Genomic DNA, 23,419 nt, shown 5'->3' with positions numbered 1-23,419 from the left:
CATTTTTCAATTATCTTTTCCACAGACAAACGGACTTCCAAAAATGTGTTTTCTGAACTCAGGAGGGTCTAAAACGTGGCGAATCGTCAAAGTCTCCAGTTCGAGCTTTTTGACTATTACTGTATTTTCTTTATACCATGTATACAAGAAAGTAAAAAAAGTATGCTATAACGATAAAATCTTTTTATGATGGGTGGAAGAATCTTAACCATCCTCCATATCTAGTCATTACTGATATCAGATAAATGAAAATGTCGAATAATAGCAAAAGAAAAAGAAAAATTTTTAAGTAAAACACTATTTAACATCTATAATGCACTATCTTTCGTGTTATTTTATGTATCAAAATGAAATATATTTATATATATATATAAACAACACAAATGGAGCCAGAATAAGCAAAGACATATCTGCTAAAATAAGCAACAAAAATGCAACCTTTAAAGACATATATATATATAAATATCAGAAATAAAAAAAAAGTATTTTGATATCAATTTTAGAATGAAACAAATTTGCACAAAAAGAGAGAGAGAATTTAATTAAAATATATAAGATGATATAACTATGGAAAAAAAAGGATAAATAGAGGTGCAAAGATTAAAAGGTAGAGAACCTCTGAAGTCAGTCATTTACTGTAGCCACACTCACATGCGAATGTTGTTTAATTATACGCTCATAGAACGATAATGATTCTCAAAATAACTTAAACCTACGTATAAATATGTGACTTATACATGGTTTACATAAATTATGACTTAACATGTTCCCATACTAATTTTAAACAAATTTTATTTAGACAAAGCAGGATCACAAACTTTTTAACTTTACTAAAACAAAAGCGAAAAGAAAGAAGAAGCAGTGTTTCTCCTAAAACCTGGTGATCGACTGTTAAGTTACTGTAATGAGAAGATATTTTTTATTGATTTTTTTAGTTCTTATTTGGGAGTAAATTAATTTTATTGAGAAATAAAAAAAACATTAATTATAAATGGGTAAGGCATCAGTGTTAAATATTTCATTTAGTTGAAAAAGAATTTACTACACGCAAGAATATAAAAGAATCAGATAAATTTATTTAAAGCACTGAATTTTCGGAGTTTTAATCCGAGATTAACATATGTGAAGCCAAATCATAATAGAATGGGTGGAACAGTGAAAATCTTTTAAATAAGCGGGTATAATTTAAAAGTAATGTATATTTTCAATGTAACCAAATTTTCAGATGAATAAATATATAGATAATAATATTCTTACTTTTATTTTTATGATTTTTATTTCACGTTCCTTTTTACAAATTGTTCCATTTAGGATTATGTATATGGTGTATAGTAAAGTTTGACACTGTTTTCTGATGAATTAAAAACACACGACAATCCAGGAAATTAAATTCAAATTCGAAAGAAATCCAATTGATTTGGAATGCCTGGCCATCCGTTTATTGCTTGTTGCCAAAGCAAAGAAATAAATGATAATGCCCTAAGTAATGGTGTAAATAATGGAGTAAATAATAACAATGTCGTGATGGGGTAAATAATAATAATAAAAGAGCAATTTTAAAACTCTTCTAATAAAATTCTTAATTCGTCAAAATTATCTTCTAATGAAATTTCTAATTCGTAATGGAGTAAATAAGAATAATAAATTTTAAAACTCTTCTAATGAAATTCTTAATTCGTCAAAATTATCTTCTAATGAAATTTCTAATTCGTAATGGAGTAAATAAGAATAATAAATTTTAAAACTCTTCTAATGAAATTCTTAATTCGTCAAAATTATCTTCTAATGAAATTTCTAATTCGTAATGGAGTAAATAAGAATAATAAATTTTAAAACTCTTCTAATGAAATTCTTAATTCGTCAAAATTATCTTCTAATGAAATTTCTAATTCGTAATGGAGTAAATAATAATAATAATAAAAGAGCAATTTTAAAACTCTTCTAATGAAATTCTTAATTCGTCAAAATTATCTTCTAATGAAATTCTTAATTCGTCAAAATTATCTTCTAATGAAATCCTTAATTCGTCAAAATTATCTTCTAATGAAATTCTTAATTCGTCAAAATTATCTTCTAATGAAATTTCTAATTCGTAATGGAGTAAATAATAATAATAATAAAAGAGCAATTTTAAAAGTCTTCTAATGAAATTCTTAATTCGTCAAAATGATCTCAAGGTAAAATAAGTTAGAAAAATCTTAGTGCCACCTTTTCGTGAAATGGAGAGAAGGCCACTTACCTTGCAGATGGAGTGGTGGTTAGTTCGCACGCTCTGCACCCCTACACCGACGAAGAGCGCGCGAGTTTCCTCTTGAGTGGCCGCCAACCCTCTCTGACCGCGCGGGAAGTCACGCCAAACTGCGACGAAAGAGCCATTTTTGTTTTTTTTATCCCTAGACATAAAAGAACACAAAACCCGCTCTGTTCTGAAATAAGTGAAAAATGAATCGAAATCTCCGCAAATACAATGGAGGCCCTATTTGACGGTTGACGGGAGATGCTTAGGCGTGGGCGTCAAAGATAAGATGAACCTGGACTGCACGGAATCGCCAGCTTTTGAAGAAAATGGGCCTTTTCATCAAGATAGGACGCAATAATAGTGTAAATTTAATGTTCCTATCGTAAAATTTAAGGGTTTCAAGTGTCATGTTGATTAGATATATCTACTGGGCATTTTTGTTGGAATAAAGAAAACAATCAATGGGAGTGTTCTACTCGCAATTTGATCGCATATTAACACGCAATACAGCGCCTTTTATGTCATCAAAGTGTTTGTAGCATAGCAAAAAAAAAATGTTTTAATTCTGTACCTCCTTCCTTTGACCGATTTCTTTTGATATAAAACTACAACTTAAGATCGTACATTTCATTTTATTTATACCGCGCTGAAGATTATTTATGCAATTTTTTGCTTTTTTGAGATATAGCATTCATGTATTCACGAATAGATAGACGGACACATACTCAATCTTTTGGCGGACTTGGCCCAAAATTTGATTAATATTTATAAATTTGGTGATAAAACTATACACCAAATTTCATTCATCTAGTTCGTTGCCCTTTTCACCTGTGACGTTCACATGCACAAAGACGAGTAAACAATCAGATTTCCTTGTATGTATATTATATTGTCCAAATTTAACAGATCTTTAATTTCTGTGTAAATGCCGTACGCTGAATACCATTCATCTAGCTCGTTCATTGTTTGTATTATCGCATTCATAGACTGATCAACAGATATAATTTTTAAACATTATAATTTTCTTCTGGATATCTGAAAATACAGAGATCCATCAAAATATCTAAGCCGAATCATTGCACCTTGTCTTTCCATATTTTGTTTTTGGAGGGAAAAAAAATTAAAAGAAATAAAATTAATTAAAATCATAAGTTTTCTTCGGTTTCCCTGTTAAATATATAATATCTTTGATAATCTAACAAGCTGGTTCGCCGAAGCCTTGCCGAAAGTGTCATTTAAAGAGCTCATGGTAAGCAGTGGCAGATTTCCGACTACGCACGTCAGGTAGCTAGCTGCCTAGGGCCACTAAAATGAAAAAGGCATCAAGCAGCTCTATTAAAAAGTTATTAACCTAGGTGCAAAATAAATAAATAAAAAAAATTACATGAAATATAAAATAATAAAAACTGACTAAATATGCTTGACTTATTCAGATTCATAATTTTTTTAGCCATTGATGATGATGATGTCTTGTCCGTGTTACCACGGAAAAGAGGTGCAGTAGTTTCTGAGGGTAAAGACCCCTGAGCACCCGAGGGCAGAAGTCTGACTTCTAGCTCATATGAAGATGAAACTCACACATTCGTTTGCACAACCCCTTTTTACAGGGGGACACATTCAAACACCTCACAGATAGAACACAGATGAAGAACAACCATGTCCGAACCGAGATTCGAACTCGGGGCGTCCAGATCACGGGGAAGATGCGCTACCCCTATGCAAGGACGCCAGTTTTTTGGGCTTTTTTTAGCCATTAAATCATTAATAACATTCGAGTGTTAAAAAAAAAAAAAAAAAAAAAAAAAACCTAATTCGCCATTGTTTACTGAATGAAATTTTCTTATTAAATCATCATTAGGCCATACATAGCGCCATCTATCGAATTCTGTGAACTCACAATGTTTTAAAATGAAATTTTACTATCCTTGTTTATAATATATTCCTAAATATTCTTTTATATGATTTTCTTATATGTCCAAATATTTTAGGACACCCTGCAAACGCTTTAACGCCTTACAAATGCTTTTTAAACGCTTTCTTTTTTTATTCATTGAGTGAAATTCGAAACAAATCTAAAATTATGAGACAACAATTGCAAATAAAATGTATGTATTTATTTAAATCATTGCTGATTTAACACTTTCACATCTGAAGAGCGCCACCTATAGATCAAGCCTATTTTCTAATAGTATCGAACCACCTATCTAATTAGTAGATTTCTTCTTAACTATAATTAAGAGACAGCAAAAAAAAAAAAAAAAAAAAAAGGATTATGTAATTAGATGGTAGTCCGAAAATAGGACTTGTGTCGTGGCAGTGAACGCGTTCATGTGTACGTGTTCAGGCAAACTGACGAATGAAATATATGTTGATGGATTTCGTTCCAAATTTGATAACCTTTTAAAATCGTTTGTTAAAATTTATTTATTTAGCTCTTCGCCTTTTTTTAGTAATCGTAATCATATGTACGCGATAGCTCAATATTTTCTTTTGGCGAATTCTCCCTAAATGTAATTGGAAATCTACGTCATAAATATAAAATATCGCTAAAGGAACATAAAAAAGAAAACAAGGTATTTCGAAATATATGCGCTAAATATATGTTAAAAATTACGAGAAGAGATAATATTATATTCCAGTGTCTATTAAACAATTTTCCATAAAAACTGCATAAAATCAAATAAATCATCATACAGAAATAAGAGCACAAATTTGTGTTGAACGTTGTAAATAAATTATCTGTCTGGGAAAAAAAATTCAATATTTATAAATTTGTTTATTGCTTCATTCATTTATCTCTTTTTACTCAAAGTTCCAAAATCAAAAATTATTTTAGAACCTACTGAAACAAAATACTATATAAGTACTTTATTAACATCTTAAAACTATCAAACATTTACCGCTTCTCTGAACCGTAAGTAGAGGTAGACAGAATTGGTTTTGAAAATAAAATTAATAGCATTGCACTTCTATGTCTTCCTTGCGTCTTTCTTCAGACAGTTTGGATGATCTTTCTTTCTTAAGAAAGGCATCATGGCTTCCCTGTGACAGTAAATAATTTATTTTTATAGAGGCTTAGAAATCTTGATAATTTGTAATGCTTTTTAATTTTTGTAAAAGTTATTAAAACCAGTAAACCTTAAATCTCAAAACTTTAAAATTACTAAAACCGCAAAATATGTTTAGAAAAAAAAATTTAAAGGATAAATATGAAATGTTATCCGTATCAAAAATGTTTTTATTCAATGAAAAAACTTTTTACGGACTCACTGCCAAATAATTAATATACAACAGTGGCGTAGAAACTGGAAAGTAAGGGACGTACGTTTACATGTGTTCCGGGCACCAAGGGTTAATACTATTCATTTGTTTGTGTTGGTTTTTAAATAAAATATTATGCCTAAGGCAACAGAATAATGCCACATTCTTGGCGTCACTTAAACTCATACGCTACTGATTTACAAATTTGTACGAGACCTCAATTTTGTTCAAATTTATTCTAAAGTAGATTGAACCAATAAAATGCGCAAAAGTAGGCATTCGGAGATTTTTTTAGACTTTTTTTACTAGTCAAAATCTTAAAATGTAACAAGAGATTAGAATTTTTATTTTGACTAATTGAGCATACGTAACTGCCATATTACGGTTTGTAGTGTCTTTTTTCATTAAACTGTTCTACTTCTTTCTGTTGTGATACTGTAAATTTGAATTCAATTAAAACATTATTGTTTATTTTAGTTGTAATACTTTTATTTAATTCATTAACATAGAACCTTCTCCTGACATCCCCTTTCAGTTTCCGATTTCAAGTTCTATTAAGAAACTGACTTGTGTCTATCTTTCCTCTCATGGTTTTCTCATGCTTTTAGAAACATCCTGCAAGGTGTATGAGTTTAAATACGTTGCGTGGATAGAAAGGGCAACTTTTTCAAGACTGTTTTTGCGTAGGCGAATCTTGGGCAGGGTACAGGCGTAGTGGTTGGTGGGCAAAAGGGAGAAGGGACGCGATGGAGACGAAACATTAGAGCCTTCATACCGCTTCTTATGATAAAGGGCTGAAAAATTAATAGCATTCCCTGATGTTATTTATCTTTTCTTGGCCACTGATGATGATTAGAGGGGATATAAAAATATTTTATCCCGGACGCCACTTTACCTTGATTGGTTTGTTTGATTATATTAACATCCCTTTATTTACAGTTCCAGTAGGGGTATTTTTGGGATGGACTTTGTAATTATGAAACACGGTCAGATGTTATGTTAAGGATGACATACATAATTTAATTAAATTAATCTAATTACTAATAATGAAGTTCTGAAAATATCAGAATAGTGTATTGTCATTAAGAATAATACATAAACATACCAAATTCGCTTACTACAATATAAGGAAGTACGTGAAAAATCGAATACAAATTTCGTCTTTCATTAACTTGAATTAAGTAAAGCTATAAACGTGTGAAAATGATTGATGTGGATATAAAAAAGACCAACAATTTTATGCGAAAATTAAAACTAATCATGCAAAACTAAATATCATCAAATTAAGTTATTCAGCGGAAAATAACCACATATTGATTAAAATGACGGCAGTACGAAGTTTATATATATTATATATATAATAATAATAATAACCCACATATATATATAAGACCGAACATGTTGAATTTAAAATGATTTCGTCGAATTTTAATTTGCCAGAAATTCCAGAAATTTTAGAACTATGAATTGTTTGGATGAAAAGAAAACTAAAATCGATCAGAATTGTAGGAAAAACATTAACACAATGAAAAGAGAAAAAAATGAGAGGCCAAACATCTGTTTGTGTTCCGAAAGCTTCCTGTCAGTTATTGGAATTATTAGTGACAAAGGAATAAATCAAAAAGAACTAATTGCATGAATATGAAGATTGACAATGAATCAAGAAATTGGACCAATTTTAATTCTAGAGCATTTATTGAGAACAGAAATAACATCTGTTTTGAGCACATATTTTAATCACTGTTACTTTTTAATGGATGTTTCGATTTCTTCTGCACGTGGAAAAAGTTCAAATATATGTCTGTTTTCTATGAAATATGTGCATCCGTGTCTGTATTCTATCAAATTTTGAAAGAACGACCAAGATATTTTGGGGCTTTTTAAATAATTTAGAAATTTTATCAGACAGTATACTATGAAATATTTTGCTGAAGAACTGAAACAAGACAAGTTCCGAAAAAAAGTTTTAGTACTTTTAAACATATACTTTTTTAATGCGTTAAAAAGTAAATTTTTAAAAATTTCTATTAATTTTTTTCATTTTCTTTTATTTGTTTTTTTCGTTCCATTATAACTCATAATTATAAATATTATGGAAATTCAGCAATTACATTTTTTGAAATTCACAACCAAATGGCAATTTGTGTATTGAATCAAAACTTAATTAAATTAAGAAATAAATTCTTTTAGTTAAATTCTGAATCCGTTTATCGTAATATCTCTGAAATCATATGTACAAAATTTTAGATTTCAAAAGCAACAGAAATTGAATAAGAAATGGTTTACAAGATACCAACTTTTCAAGCGTGAAACAAGTGAAAATAAATTAAGTGATGTAAAAAAGGAATAGACTTAAAAAGAAAAAGAGAAATATATTAATAATATATAACTGTCATCTTATAAAAATAAAGAAATGATTCTTAATATAACTGAATGTGAAAACTTTTTTTAATGACCCTACATTCGAATTAACCAGAACAATTCTACTTTTTCATATCTTCACTCTAGATTAAAAAAATATCTAGGATTTATTCGGGTTCATAAATATTTTCAGAAATCAATAATTCCTATAAAAAATTCAAAAGTAACAAACAATATTTGATTTTAAAAATTCCTTTTTTTCCAGTTGTAACAATATATTCAATATGGTCTTCGAATATCAAATTCCTAAATCAACCTGAAGAAAAGCTAATTTTAAATTTCATTGCTTATATTTCTTTATCTCCCCTGTTTTCTTTTCCCGACTTTTGAAATAATTTTCGTTTTCCTTTGTTCGGTGAAAAAAAGCAATTATTTATTTCACTTATAAAGTTGTCGAAATATTGTACATACCTTATATATCCTCTTTTTCAATCTCAAGTAGCATAGCTGTGCACACCTTTTTAGAAATCCTGAACTGAAGACAGAAAATCTGGCGGTTCTCTCCAGTAGAGAAAGTAACTACATTTATTTCGCAGTTCAAAATGCATGACGTCAGCTATATCCTGAGTCATACAAAACTCATTAACCTCTTCAAGGACAACTTTTTTAAACATGAAAAGTTGTTTTAAAAGCATTTTTCATTTTATATTAGCAATATTCGATGATGCAGAAAAATTGAGCTAATTCTTCTTTATTCGATAGACTTTAATTTAATTTTTTTTTCTATTACGATAGTTTTAGATTGCGACAAATTTAAACTTACACATTTTATATTATTTTTAAAAATATAAATGAATAAATGACTCATTTATGATATTATTAAGAAATTGTGTATTTAAATATGCGCAAAAGAAAAATTAAAATTCAATTTTAAATTTTTATTCCTTTGAACGAAGATTCCAGCCTTTGTTTCTTTTCGTGCCTTCTGATTAAAAATTTTATGTTTGAAAACTCTTTTCTGTATACTCTTCATCTATCATTTCTTCCAAAAGAAAAAGGTTAAAAATCTCTTAACAAAAGTATTTTTATTAATAATATTAAGATCTTAAATTAGTTTATGAATCAAACGATTTTAATGAATTTAATACTATTTATAGGCTTTATTTTTGATACTGTATTTATTTTTTACTTACTGCTTTTAACGACGAATAAAAAAAAATTATTAGTCTTTAAAAGTTAGTTCGCAAGGATTTGTGGTTGCTAAAAAGTTCAATTCAACATTTTTTGTAAGCTGTTCTTAATTACTTCATGAGCAAAATAATTTTAAATTTAAAATTTTGATAGGCATATAACTCATTTTATTTTAAAAGTTTATACCCTTCTGTTCATTGAGATATGTATTCTTTAATTTATTATCTATGTCTTTATATATCTAATTACAGCACTGTAAAGAACAACGGCATTAAAAAATGAAAACACTTTTAAAAATTTTCAGTTGATTCTAAACCTGAATTTTAAATTCAACAAAATTTTTTAAAAATATTATAAGCCTAACTTATATTGAAACATTCTCAACATGGAATAATAAGTCGAATCTTCATATTTTGATTATCAAAAATAACAACCACAAAAAAATGTCAGTATAAAATGTTTATAGTTATAAAGAAAATGATTTGAGCTTTTTTTTCAGCAATGAAATATAATACACTAAAATATACATAAAATATTATTTTAATAAAAACAGAAAAAATTCTACCGCAAAAATTTATATAATTGGAACGATATTTTTTTAAAAATGTTAAGAAGATGAAAATATTATTTTTGTGCTGTTATATTTTTAGAAATTATGGTGAAAAAAAAAACGTCGAAATTTCAATTAATTTTAATATTTTAATTAAGATCAAGAAAAAAATTATCTCCTAAGTGTACATTCCCATTCTCCAGCGTCATCTTTGATAGTTTTGGGACAAACGGTCTGACTTGCAGAGCACTAACACACGCATTTATTCTTATTATTAGTTGTGACAGAGATTAATTCTGCGTATTAACAAATAAAAACAAAAGAAATTTTGAATAGGCATAAGATGAAAGTTTAAAAGTACTTATTGTAATAATTTACAAATAAAACGGATGACAGCTTCGATGCAATCATAGAGCTTATTTCAAAGAGCTGAGTTTCGTAAAATTAAATTCAAATGAAGATAGATATGTAGTATTACGTAAACTTTGCTACAGTATTGGTACTAACATGCGTAAAAATTGAATGCGTGCTCCCAACAAGTTCCGTGTTCGTGACAGGTAATAAATATTTATTTACTTTAATCCTCAATTCGTTTTAGAAAACTGTGACTATCATTTTTTGAATGATTTTATACTGCAGAGGGGGTGACAGACAATGGGTTAGAAGATGGCTATCCCAAACAAATGTAACCAAAAAGTTTTTTGGTTACATTCGTTTATCTCAATTATTCTTTTTACGTTGATTTTGATTTTTGTTTTAATCATGTTATTTTGGTTCAATTCGGCAATTATGTTACGTTTCTATATATCTCATAATAAAAAATATCCTCCACCATCTAATATCTCATCTTTATTTTTTTTAAAAATTAGAACCGATTGGTGCATATAATAAAGTGTGGGGGAGTGGGGGTCATCCGTACTCGAAACCGGACTGTAGCTATTCTTCTTTCACTGCTAGCAGGCTTTAAAACTTGCAAAACATTTTATAGGAATGTTTTAAAAAAAAATCCCAATAAGCATTCTTTTTTCATTTTAATCCTTGAACTCTTTTGCGTTTAATCAACTGATACTGTATCAGACTGATACAAAATATGAGGTCGATACAATATCACCCAAGCCTAGATCGCCGTTCTGCTTCAGTGAGCTTTTAGAAATTGCTATGTCTTTTTTTCCCCTCATTAACTAACAATACACTCCTACCCCATAATAATAGTAGTTATTATTATTGCTACTATTCTCACTTGCACTCTAATCCAGGGGTCAATTCCAGAGAACGCCTTGCGTGGAATTGACTTGTAATAGTTATGAAACATTATACGTCATTGATTATATTGATACAGAATTTTGTATTTTTACTCAATCTATTGTGTCATCCTTGGCGAGTTATTTGGTGAATAATCCCTGGCTGGCGGTTAATAGTCACCGAAAATTGAATTTGTACCTTTCACGCGTTTTTCCCAACCTACTGAAACAAAAATTTGATGCAAAACTCCATTTGTAGTCACAAAATTACATACAGAATTTGAGATATTTAAGTCAATGCGTCTTTGAGTTATCGCTTTTACTTGTTTCTAAAAATACAAACCAACAGACGGTCAATCCCTTTTTGGAATTCGCCCAAAATTTGACATATGTCTAAATTATAGATTTTAATTCTATGAACCGAATTTCATCTATCTAGCTCTCTTCGTTTTGTTCTTATTGTATTAAATTATATTCTAACAGCTGCACAAACAGTCTTTCTCAGAGCGGATTTTGCTCAAAATTTTATAGAAATCTACAAATTTGGTGTAAAATCAATAAACAAAATTTCATCCGTCTAGCTTAAAGCATTTTTCAATTATCTTTTTCACAGACAAACGGACTTTATCCAAAAATGTGTTTTCTGAATTCAGGGAGATCTAAAATGTGGAAATACGTCATAATATCCAGTTTTTGACGTTTACTATACTTTCTCTATACTTACATAAACGAGAAAGTAAAAAAACTAGATTATATTAAGAAATAAATTAAAAGCATTACTCCTAATGGTTTATTTTTATTGTTAAGGTAGTTCCTGGATTTTTCAATAAATTCGTTACTGCATTTTAAATTTGCAGGTGAGATCTTTAGGCTACGCATCGATGCTTTCTTTTCCGTATGAAATGGCTTAATGGTATTTAAAATTCGATTCGGGGATTTTATTTTTTCACACTTCGGAACAATGTAGATTTGGAAATATTTTGTGATTTTATGGTATTTCTTCTGCTAAGAGGAATATATCTTTCACCTTTTTCTCCATACTCTTTAAATCCACAGTTTTCAGTTTTCAAAGAATCAACATTAGTATAAGATTCGGCTAGACAATAATTTTCGATTCAAAATTCTTGGTAGAGTCATTCAGTTGAATTTAAACTGTTTTGCAGTTTACATAATTATACCTTCGCAGCTTTTTATTTCTTTTGATGGTCAATTTCAATTTTCTGTTTATTTTTTCAAATATTCACTCTCACTATTTTAAAATCTTATTTTTTATATAAAGGGTCAATATTAAAATGAAAAAAAAAACAAATGATTTTGACCATCGGATGAATTAGAAAAAAGTTTATAGTTCGTAACAATTAGGTTAAAATAAAAATTGAAAGATGTGTCGAAACGAAGGATAGATGTCATTTAGCATTGAGTTTGATTGAAAATTCCCAGTTTTTCGCTACAATATAACATACCGCTGCAATTGGCCAATAATTCTCGTTTAAGAATTCACAGGACAATTATGGGGATTATATAGGAATATCTTTAAAGCATTTTTGAATCATTCCTGCAGTTCTTATTAAGTAGTAATTATTGTAGATACTAATTATTAATAGACTAACAGGTTCGCCGGAGATATTGGTTATATTTAATTTCATTTAAATCTTTTAAACAAAATTTCATGTCTATGGTTTTGTCAAATTTTTAAGCATCAACGTTGTGTTATTTTAATATGTTTATTCATGCATATATTCTGTTCATTGCATATAAGAATTTTTCTAATAAATACCAGTTCTAAGATATCACAGCGCTATTATGTCCGGTTTATCTATTTTCTAAATTTAAGAGTGTTGTAATTTCATTTTTTTTTTTTATTCGTCCTGTAAACTATATAGATATTAAGCAGGATTCTTCATTAGCTTTCAACAACAGAAGAAAAGTAAGCTATCAAATATTTGATGAAACAATGAAAACGATTTCAGTTTCTTTCGCAACAATAAAAATATTGTTAAGAAATATGTTTAAAATATGTTTCAAAGTGAATTAAATCTAGATTTAAGAATTTTACCGGAACTCAATTGGCTTCATATAAAATATAATTTTTGGATTTTAAAACGGTGTAAAAATTATTTCCGTGAGAGGATATTTTCAGAAGATATATTGAAAAATATAAAAATATAGCTTATTTTTTTTAATTACCTAAAAAGTTAATTAAGATTTTTTAAAAAAATCACTGCACATTTCTACCCTTTAATATATATCTAAGTAAAATTTGGATGACTGTAACATATGAACACACGGTCACAAGCATGCGCACGCACACAGACACAAACACATTCATCTTTATTATTATTATTATTATTATAAGTAGAGATAGAGAGATAGAGGATTTTCTAGAAATAAATAAATATTATTTTATTTTGATCACTTTCTTTATTTGAAACAAATTCAGTTAAACAGGCGAATTTATCTTTCAAATCGTACATACATAAACATATATAGTACTGTACCAGAATAATCGTTATTTTAGGTTAGAATTGTTGTTAGATTTGTTGAGCAATGCAATGAATGAACACTTGCTGACGGGAATGGAAAGACGAAGAGAAATTGTTGCTCGTAAACGTTGAGAAAGAAACAAGAAACACTAATAATAAAAAAGGCTTTTGAATTAATAATTCCTTTGCTATAAGTTATTACTAAGTATATATTGATGTACCTATTGTAATATTAAAAATATAATTTTAATAACGAAAAGTAATATAGTCTATTAAGAGAGTTTTGAATTCATTTTATAATTAAAATGTCTCATGATTACATACTGTAATTTAGAACAAAATAATAGACGTATTAAACGCCAATAACTGTTATCCCCACTCCCATCCCCCATCCCCTCCGTTTAGATCGATTAAGCAAGATTGTGCTGTAGTTAATTACTATTAATAAAACAAATAGAGTACAAATGAAAATTTAAAGAATTTTGAATAATATAATATTTTTACAAAATATATCTAAAAGAGAAATATTTATATTTTAAACCAAAACATAAATAAATAATGAAATATTTTAAAATACAATGAAAAGAAATCTTGTAGAATGAACTATAGTTGTCTTTTTATAAAATTCCTTTTTTTAATAATATTTTAATAAGCAAATTACAAAAATTAAAATTAGCAGGCAAAACTATAAATCTTTTCATTAAATTTAGATAGAGATACCAATCTTAAAAATTAATTTCTGTTAAGAGATAATGTAAAAACGTACATACACGAAAGAAATCAATTACCGTTTATATTAGGTACAATCGAATACAACTATCCTATGCCTGATACAGTAAAAACAGCTATTAATCCCATCCTTTACCTTTAACGAGCAAAGATGTCATTCATGTTGCATACGAAAACGTCTCCTGTCGAACAGCTGGAGCTTAGAACTTCACAGACAGAGCGCAACTTAATCCCAACGTAGCTGATGTGTGAAAATCATGCAGGTGCCTGAGTATTAGTAAAGGTATATGCTTACGTTCGATAGGAATTTTTTGAAAAATGTAATAAAATATTTTTGAATTTTTACATAAAATAGATTGAAAAAAAAAATATCTATGAAGCAAGTAGATATCAGATAAAAACTAAGAATGTTTTGAAAATTGGGGGAAAATGAGGTATTTAGGCTAAAAATAGGTATAAAGAAAAAATGGTTCTCGTTTAGAAGTTTAAAAGATGATTTTTTAAATTATCTTCAGAATTTTAGAAATATTTTTTTTAAAAATATAGAACTAACTATAACGTATGTACAAACTACTCAGTCTACAATCAAAATCATTTTTAGTCCAAATCAATTATTTATTTATATTGTATACATAAAAAAATACGCATTTTAGAAAGTTAAGTATTAATATTCAATTAATAAAATTTTTGAATCATTTTGTATTAGTCTGTCCATTTCTCACTCTAAGCGATCATTTCTCTTGTCTCTCTCGCTCTTACTCGAAATAAAAAAGATAAGTTGAACTGTTTTTGATGTTCCGATAGATGGCGCTGGGTGTTACAGTACCTAAATCCTGAATTAAGAAACAAACTACATTTTACATATTCTTTACATTACATTTTAACCCTTTCACTACTGATCTGTCCCAAATAACCGTACAAATTCTATTCTAGCTTGTCGATTTCTATTTTAAACGAGTGATATAAGATATAAAGCGAAGACATTCTTGTTGATAACTCGCCTGCAAGAATATATTTTTTCAAGGCCGGTTGGGCCGATACAATAATGAAAGGGTTCAATAGGGGTGAAAGAGTTAATATAGACTGATAAATAAATGAACATTTCAATTTTTTTTTCGAATTATGCAACATTAAAGTAATTGTAAATGTTTTTAAATGGACAGATTGCTTATTCTGCAATTCAGGAATTTTAGAATATACTGAGAAATTATAATACACTTGGATAAGAGAATGTGTATTGAATTGTGTTTACACGGTTTTACAGGGGAAAATTTAAGTAAAATTTAAAATATCAGAAAATTTAAACATATAAAATTGAATTGAAACTATATTATGCAAATATAAAAATGAATGTAATTTCCTAAAGGCTGAATATAGAAATGGAATTTAAATGGATTTGTACTGTTCAAAAATTAAGAATATTGGAAAAAAATATTTAGTATTTTTATCAAAATTCCATTTTTTTTTAACGTAATTATCTACTTAAAAGGATAAATGCATAAGGGTATGATCAGGACAGTTTCAGCAAACAGCGATGCATAGTTCTTCGTAGTGGGAATAACAGAATCATTTCACTTCATATCACAAGGAGCTGGAAAATATTAATTCGTTTATCTATTTTAGATCTACGTGGGCGAGTAAAAAGGGAATATATTTATTACGCATAAAATAACGCGTAAATAAAATTATACGTAATAAATAAAATATATTTATTACGCATAATCAGGTAGAGTTCGATTTCGATATGATCTTTTTCAAAGTAAAGCTCTTGGCGGTGCATACACCTGATCCAAAGTCTCTGCCGTTCTAGAACTCTGTTGCAATATATTTTTTGACATCTTATTTTTTCTCCATTTCGTAAGACTTTTTTCCTATATTATAAGATTTCTTCAAATTTTATAAGAAAATCTAATACATTCCAAGCAAATTTGAAAGTTTTCATTCGCAACCACTTGTTGTGTAATATCATTCCCAAGCCATTACCCTATCCAGCAGCAGTATCTGGAGGTTAAAAGATTCTCTTAAGAAACCCATTCACCCTCCCTCACAACGACAATTTTTTGACATCTTTAAATAATTTCTGCTTTTTAAAATCATTGATGAATCATATATCAGGGCAGTAATTCCAATTTAAAGCTAGGGGGCAAAAAAGATCACACGGATCTAGATTTGGACTGTATGGAGAGTGCGGTCCTCACTCGATATTTTATCAGGTCAAATATTATGCAGGAACTTTAAAGTCCGAGAATGTGCATCATCGGATATGTTATAAACACCAAACAGACAGCTGAACTATAATAACTCGTTAATTCCATTTTAAGAACTGTAAAATAAAACCACAGAGTTTTTAAAAAAGATATTTTTTTTTATCCGGTCAGAATCAATCATTGCATAACAATATGTAACTTTTTACTGTGGTATTTCAATCTCGTGTTATGAAATAGATTTATTCTTATTATTTATTGGCATGACTATGTATTTTTTTAAAACGCTTTATAGGCCCTTTTATCAGATTAAGATTCAAAATAATAACCACTCTCTGAACTAATTTCTTGTTGAATCAAAACCGGTTGATCTAACAAATAATATTCATCATCAATCACCCCTTGTTAAATTTTTTTAATTTTTTTAAAGCATAATATGTTATGTATATACTTAAATTAATTTTTCTTCTTTTTTTTCTTTTCTTTTTATTTATATAGTTCTTGCTTGCATAAGTAGCTTTTTACTGCACAAGTAATTTTGATTCCTTAGCTATCGTGATTTTCCAATGATTTGCATGCTGTTATCTTTGATGCTTGATATAATTTATGAGAATTGTTAAATCCTGCGCCATAAAATTGCGTACTTTACCTTAACCTACCATGAGGGTTATCATTTGAAAACGTGAGTTTTTTAACCTTGTGCATGGATGAAACGCACTCAAAAATAGTTATTGTACTGTGAAAATGTATAAACCCAAACTTTATTTTTGCAATGTGAATCCTCAAAATATAATAACAAAACTAATGTTATTTTTTTTTATTCGATGTCGAGTTCCTAGTGAATATCCGGGTTTTAAACCTCCATAATTTTTTTTTAAAAATCATGGGATTATGTCTGTTTATGGTAACTGAGAAAAGCCAAGGGTAGTGATCTTCCTAAAACTTTCTCGCATGCATCTTAATACCCCCCCCCCTCCCCCGCATAAAATAGAGTAAGGCCGTGAACGCCAGAAATGCTCAGAGTTTTAGTTTTAGATTCTCAAACATGAGCAATTATTGCTCCGTAATATGGTGAAGAAAACTAAAAATGCATTTTTGACCAATTTTGTTTCGATTGATTCAAATCAAAATTTGACACGGGATTACAATTATAATGACAAGGTTACATACCAAGTTCATTCATGTAAATCGTTGCTTTTTTAAGGGGGAGGGGTTAGTGGGTTTAGATGCATGAGAGCCGGCGTCCTGGCATAGGGGTAGCGCGTCTGCCCCGTGACCTGGGTGTCCTGGGTTCCAGTCCCGGTTTGGGCATGGTTGTTCTTCAACTGTTCTATCTGTGAGATGTATGAATGTGCCTCCCTATAAAAAGGGGATGTGCAAGCGACTGTAATGCGTGAGTAGCTTACTCTTGGCCCTAGTTGGCGTTACTAAAACAAAAGACGCTCCCTTGGCTTAAAATCGTTGACTTCGTCAGCGAGCTTGTGCATGGCAAGTGCCATTATAAACAACAACAACAACATGCATGAGAATGTACGTCCAACAAGCGATTAGCGCATTGATGGATGAGATTCAAATTTTGGTAAGAGTTTACACTTTAGATATTAAAACTAAGTGCCACATTTTAATTATTTAGTTTTTTCATGGGTTTATTATTATTATTATTATTATTGTGTTTATTTATACTCGAATGGACAAAAAATTTGCTCTAAATGGATTTTTTTTAAAGTGATATAAAGCTACTAATTTGGTGTTCAACCCACACACCGGATCTCAAATCTTAATAGATGCCTTCGAAATTCTTGCATTTTTTAGAGATATTTTTGTCGCCAAGTCGCCAAATTGTCGTCAAGCTAGGGGGTCACTGACCTGGCAAGCATTTGACATTTATTCAGAATATCTGAATTTAGTTTAGTTTAGTTATATTAACGTCCCGTTTAAAGCAACACTAGGGCTATTTTGGGACGGACCTCGTCATTTTGAACCGCGGTCAGATGACGAGGACGACACCTGAGCTGGCACCCCCCTCTCCACGCCACACCACACCAGCGGGAGGACGTTTGGTCATGACGGATTTAACGTGCAACAGACCCCCTTACACGACGGTTCTTCTGTGGAATCGGGTCACGAACTTGGAACTCTCCGATTCCGAAGCCGAGACCTTACCACCAGGCCACCGCGGCTCTCCAGAATATCTGAAAGCGATGAGACTCGCATTACAGGAAATCAATACTGTAGATTCATAACGCTATATTCTATAAATGCTTACTCTCAATTAATCTTAACTTAATTACTTAAAACTGAAAACTTACACAACCGGAAACTTACATCTGCATGAAATATGGGCCGCGGTGGCCTGGTGGTAAGGTCTCGGCTTCGGAACCGGAGGGTTTCAGGTTCGTGACTCGATTCCACCGAAGAACCGTCGTGTAAGGGGGGTCTGTTGCACGTTAAATCCGTCATGACCAAACGTCCTCCCGCTGGTGTGGTGTGGCGTGGAGAGGAGGGGGGTGCCAGCTCAGGTATCGTCCTCGTCATCTGACCGCGGTTCAAAATGACGAGGTCCGTCCTAAAATAGCCCTAGTGTTGCTTCAAACGGGACGTTAATATAACCAAACCAAACCAAACTAAATGAAATATGTGGTGGATTTCGTAGAGGATATATTCGGGTTTATATTCGATGAGGTTGCATGTTTATGAGGTACACGGGGTATCTATTGAATTTTACTTTAAAAAATCATTATAAAAATGTTTTTTCAATCTGTAATGTTGGTGAATAAGCATGGTTATTTTCATATGTAACCTTACATTAATTCCAAGAGTTCCTTGAGCTCATATATTCAAATAATAATGATAAAAATAACAGTAACAATAATAACAACAATAATTATAAAACAACTGTCTGCTAAAATTTACTCTATTGACACTTAAACTTTTCCACGTGAATTCTAATTAAGGCACATTTAACAACAGTTTATTTTAAAAATAGCCCATTTTGTCAGCTAAGGAAATTTGTTTCCAAATAGTTTGAAAGCAGGAAAAATTTGAAAGCAGAAAGTTAGAAAGCAGAAAATGTGAGGAAACATTAGAAGTGAAATATCTGCACTTCTAACAATTGAATCGGCATTTAAGAATTACAGATGCGAATGTGATGATCTTACATTTTAGAAAGCAGGCCTAATTGTAATTGATAAGTTGTATTCAGGCTTTGTAGTTGTGCATATGCCGTATTAGGATAAAATTTTTAATATGCTTATTGTGGGTTTATTTTTCCTGAGAGGTAAGGACTGCGTCATGTGGTGTTCAAATGAAGATTGTTGAGCATTCTGTTGAAAGTTACATGCAGAACACCGATTTGCTGCTTTTCAGTTGCTATTTTGATTTGCGATATCTCGACGAATTGATTGCATTTTTGTACAAGTTAATAAACGCCGATTGCGAGTTGTGTCGCTATTTTCTGTAAGTTTTATGGAAACGACCTGATGGTAAGATTTCGGCTGCTGGATCGAATCGTTACCGACGATTCGCCTTGCTTGAAAGTCTAATTCCATGTTAAATTGCTACTGTGAATGAAATAACTTCAGTTTGTTGCAATGTAGAAGTTCGGAAAGTGGGGTATCTAGGTAGGTGCAGTTCTCCTTTATTGATTTTTAATGAAATTAATAATGTCCATCTTATATAGATTTTGCGCAGTTTCAGAAAGTCTTTTTAAATATAAGTAAGCTGCTTCATATGTTATACATCCTTTTGAATGGCGGAGGTGACAACAGCATAAGAGAAAAATTTTTCTTGTACAAATCATTGTAGCATGATAATATTTAAACCTTGATTTGTATACCTTTACTTTCAATTTTTTTACTTTGCTCTTAAAACTACACAAAAATGATAATGAGTAAATAAAAAGGATATTTAATATTGGCATTGCAGCTTGAATATAAATCCTAGTGACTATAATAATGAAATTATTGTTATTTCATTTATTATATTATTGTTATTATAAAATTATTGTTATGATATATATGTGTGTTTAATGATACATAATCATCGAATTAATCACATTTACTCAAAGACACACACACACACACACACACACACACACACACACACACACACACACACACACACACACACACATATATATATATATATATATATATATATATATATATATATATATATATATATATATATATATATATATATATATATATATATATATATATATATATATATATATATATATATATATATATATATATATATATATATATATATATTCTTACAATTTTTTTAAAGTATAGCAGGAATTGTTATCCCAGACTTTTTTTATTTTAATGTGGTATACAAATAGTTTTTATGCTATGATATATACTTCTTGTTTATTGAGAAAAAACATTAACATTTTATTTTATTTTTAAAAAAAAAATTAATTCAAATTTAAAAAAATTAAAATATTTACAACTTAAGAGGGAACTATTTGTTGAATTTGGACCATCTAGGTCTAACGATTTGCTCTATAGAGCATTTTGAGCCTTTTTTTTAACAAAGCATATAGCAGTTTATACGTCGTATTAACATATATTCGTTATCATGTTAAAAAAATTGTTTCAAAATGATCTGGCAATAGCTTTTCTGGAAAATTTTGAGGACATAAAATTATTAACTTTTATGTACAGAAAGAGTATTTTGGAAACGAACTTAAACGAATCCTTTGAACTATACTGAATATCATATTTAGTACAAAGCCATATAATACGAAATCACAGAATAATATACGAAATAACGGATTGAAGACAATTGTTTGTCCACAGATCAAAAATACACCTTTTTTTTTCGAAATAAATATCTATTTATGTACTGAAAATATTTAATTAACATTATTGAATGTAAAGGTACAAAAAAGAATATTCTGAATGTGTTTTCGATTTTGTGAATATTAACCAGTTAACTTTATGGTCCTCTTCGAAAATTGCGTATCTAAATTGTGTCGCAAAAATTTAGCGAGTATACTCGTCAAATACAGAGTATGGTTAATATGAAATTACGTTGTAATGAAATGACTTTTATTTTTTTTATTACAATAATCACATTTATTTATTTACTTAAACTAACATACATTTTGTGCATAACGAAAAGAAACATGAAGAATTAATTTATTGCTTTAATTTGCTGTTAGAGAATAGTATTGAGCAAAGCATGATACAACGCATAATAATTTTTTATTTGTTCCTTTGATATTTTAAATATCTTGAAATTTACGAATATGTTTGAGTTTTTCTAAAATTGTAGTTCAAACTGCAAATTGTCATTACTTATTACTCCTGACGAATAAACTCGTTATAACTCAAAATGTTGTACTTTTTCCATGACGAGTCTGCTCGTCAAAAACAGTCAATTGGTTAATGAATCCATTTAATTAAAGCCTTCAACATTGTCATATCAAACGGCAAAACATAGGTAAAACTTGGATTCACAGTTAAAATATTTTTATTATTTAGTTTTCATGAAATTTCTAGAAAAAAATTAACACATAATGTTATCTCTGTATTTTGACCTTCTAAACAAATAATCAGAGTCAACTTTTCCTGGAAGATTCGTAGAGGATTTCCGAGTTTGCTTGAGTCAGAATAGATAGAAAAATCCAAATTTTCGTGTCGAACAAATGATTCGTCGAAAATTCGCATAAGCATCTATAACAACACATCTTCATGCCAAAGCATTAAAATCTTTTTATTATCGTTGCTTGAACAATAATGTATTGCATAAAAACGAGGTCATTTTGCGTCAGGCGCCTGTCCTTGAAACGTCACAGGTGGATTAATTTCTTAAGAAGATGGTCTAATGACGTTAGTCATCTGTTGTTATTGCTCTTAACTGAAGTAATCGCATTCTTTCCGATTTAGAGATAACAGTTAACGGACAATTATTCTTTTCCGTGTTTTCGACAATGAAAAAACAGTTCAGAGTGGCGTGCCGGTGAGAACGAAAATAAACGTAATTAATTGGTGTTGATTATGGGCAGCGGATTCATCACAGTGAGGGCGTTACTGACCTTCGTGGCTTTGTTTAGGAGTTTCACACGTTTGACATTGAATTATCAGCTGTTTACTTAAATGGCACTTCTACTTGACCCAAGGATTGCATTGAGTCGGAAATTCCCTGTGTTTTTTTTTAACACCTAATTGCTCTTGACTTTAACAGTTAACCCTCTTGCTTCAATGCTTTCTGGCTTGAGCAGTTGAATAAACTTCGTATGATAGGACTGAGTGATTGAAAACTAATTGATTATAACTCAATTTTTCTCATTCTACTTGCTTTTACTTTCTCTAATCCGTAGTATAGTGAATGTTGGTAAACGTTCGAAAAATTCGAATTCGAGATTTTATTTTGTCGAATCTCCACGTTTTAGACCTCCTTGAGTTCGAAAAATATATTTTTAGAAAAAGTCCGTCCGTCTGTTTGTGACAAAGGTAATCAAAAACGCTTTGTGGTAGGCGAATGAAATTTAATATACGGTCTTTACGTACAATATTGTAGATTTGTGTCAAATTCTGAGTAAAATCTGTTCAGAGGAAGTCCATCTGTTCGAATATACTAACTACAAAACGAAGACAGCTAAATAAATAAGATTCGGTACACAGATTTAACATCTATAGTGTAGAAACCTTTGAAATTTTGAAGCATATTCAACAAGGGGTTAAATGTCTGCTGATCTGTACTTTCAGAAGCTTGTAAACGCGATCATTCAAACACGCAATGATTTAAATATATTAAATTAGCTATGATATTTTTTGACTACAAGTGCAGTTTTGTGTCAAATCTTTGTTTGAATCGATTGTGAAGAACTCGTCTAAAGCATAAATTCGATTTTCGGATCCTATTAACCGCATACCAGGGGGTTAGTCGCCAAAAAATTCGCCAAGGATGACACGATAGATTCAGTAAAAATCTACGCCATAAGTTATTATTTCGTAACTATTGTCCGCCAGTGCCACGTGAAGCGTTCTCTGGCACAATAAATTTATTAGAGAGTATGCGAGTAAATTTTGGGGAGACCAATCCGCTGGTTTATTGTTTTGGATTTTAGATTTTGCTCTAATTTTAATAAATATTTACTATATATTAAACAAATTTTTACTATATATTAAAGAAAACTTTTCCCT

The 23,419-nt window shown here is 29.8% G+C and overlaps 1 protein-coding gene across 4 annotated transcripts in view; it reads right to left on the bottom strand.

Annotated features, from left to right (window-relative positions):
- Positions 1–14,273, bottom strand: part of LOC129962631 (PI-PLC X domain-containing protein 1-like) — a 39,976-nt gene extending 25,703 nt beyond the window's left edge. The window contains exon 1 of one of the 4 annotated variants that reach the window (XM_056076486.1): positions 14,192–14,273. The gene's annotated coding sequence lies outside the window, so the exon portion shown is untranslated. Of the gene's footprint in view, positions 1–2,239; positions 2,372–8,332; positions 8,463–14,114; positions 14,134–14,191 lie in introns of those variants that run through there. The other 3 variants (XM_056076487.1, XM_056076485.1, XM_056076484.1) reach the window with 3 other exon arrangements.
- Between the last annotated feature and the right edge of the window lie 9,146 nt (positions 14,274–23,419).

The sequence above is a fragment of the Argiope bruennichi genome, chromosome 3 (genome assembly GCF_947563725.1).
Source record: "Argiope bruennichi chromosome 3, qqArgBrue1.1, whole genome shotgun sequence".
NCBI lineage: Eukaryota > Metazoa > Arthropoda > Arachnida > Araneae > Araneidae > Argiope > Argiope bruennichi.
The sequence above is the reverse complement of the archived record's forward strand: the minus strand, read 5'-3'. Positions and strand labels throughout refer to the sequence as shown.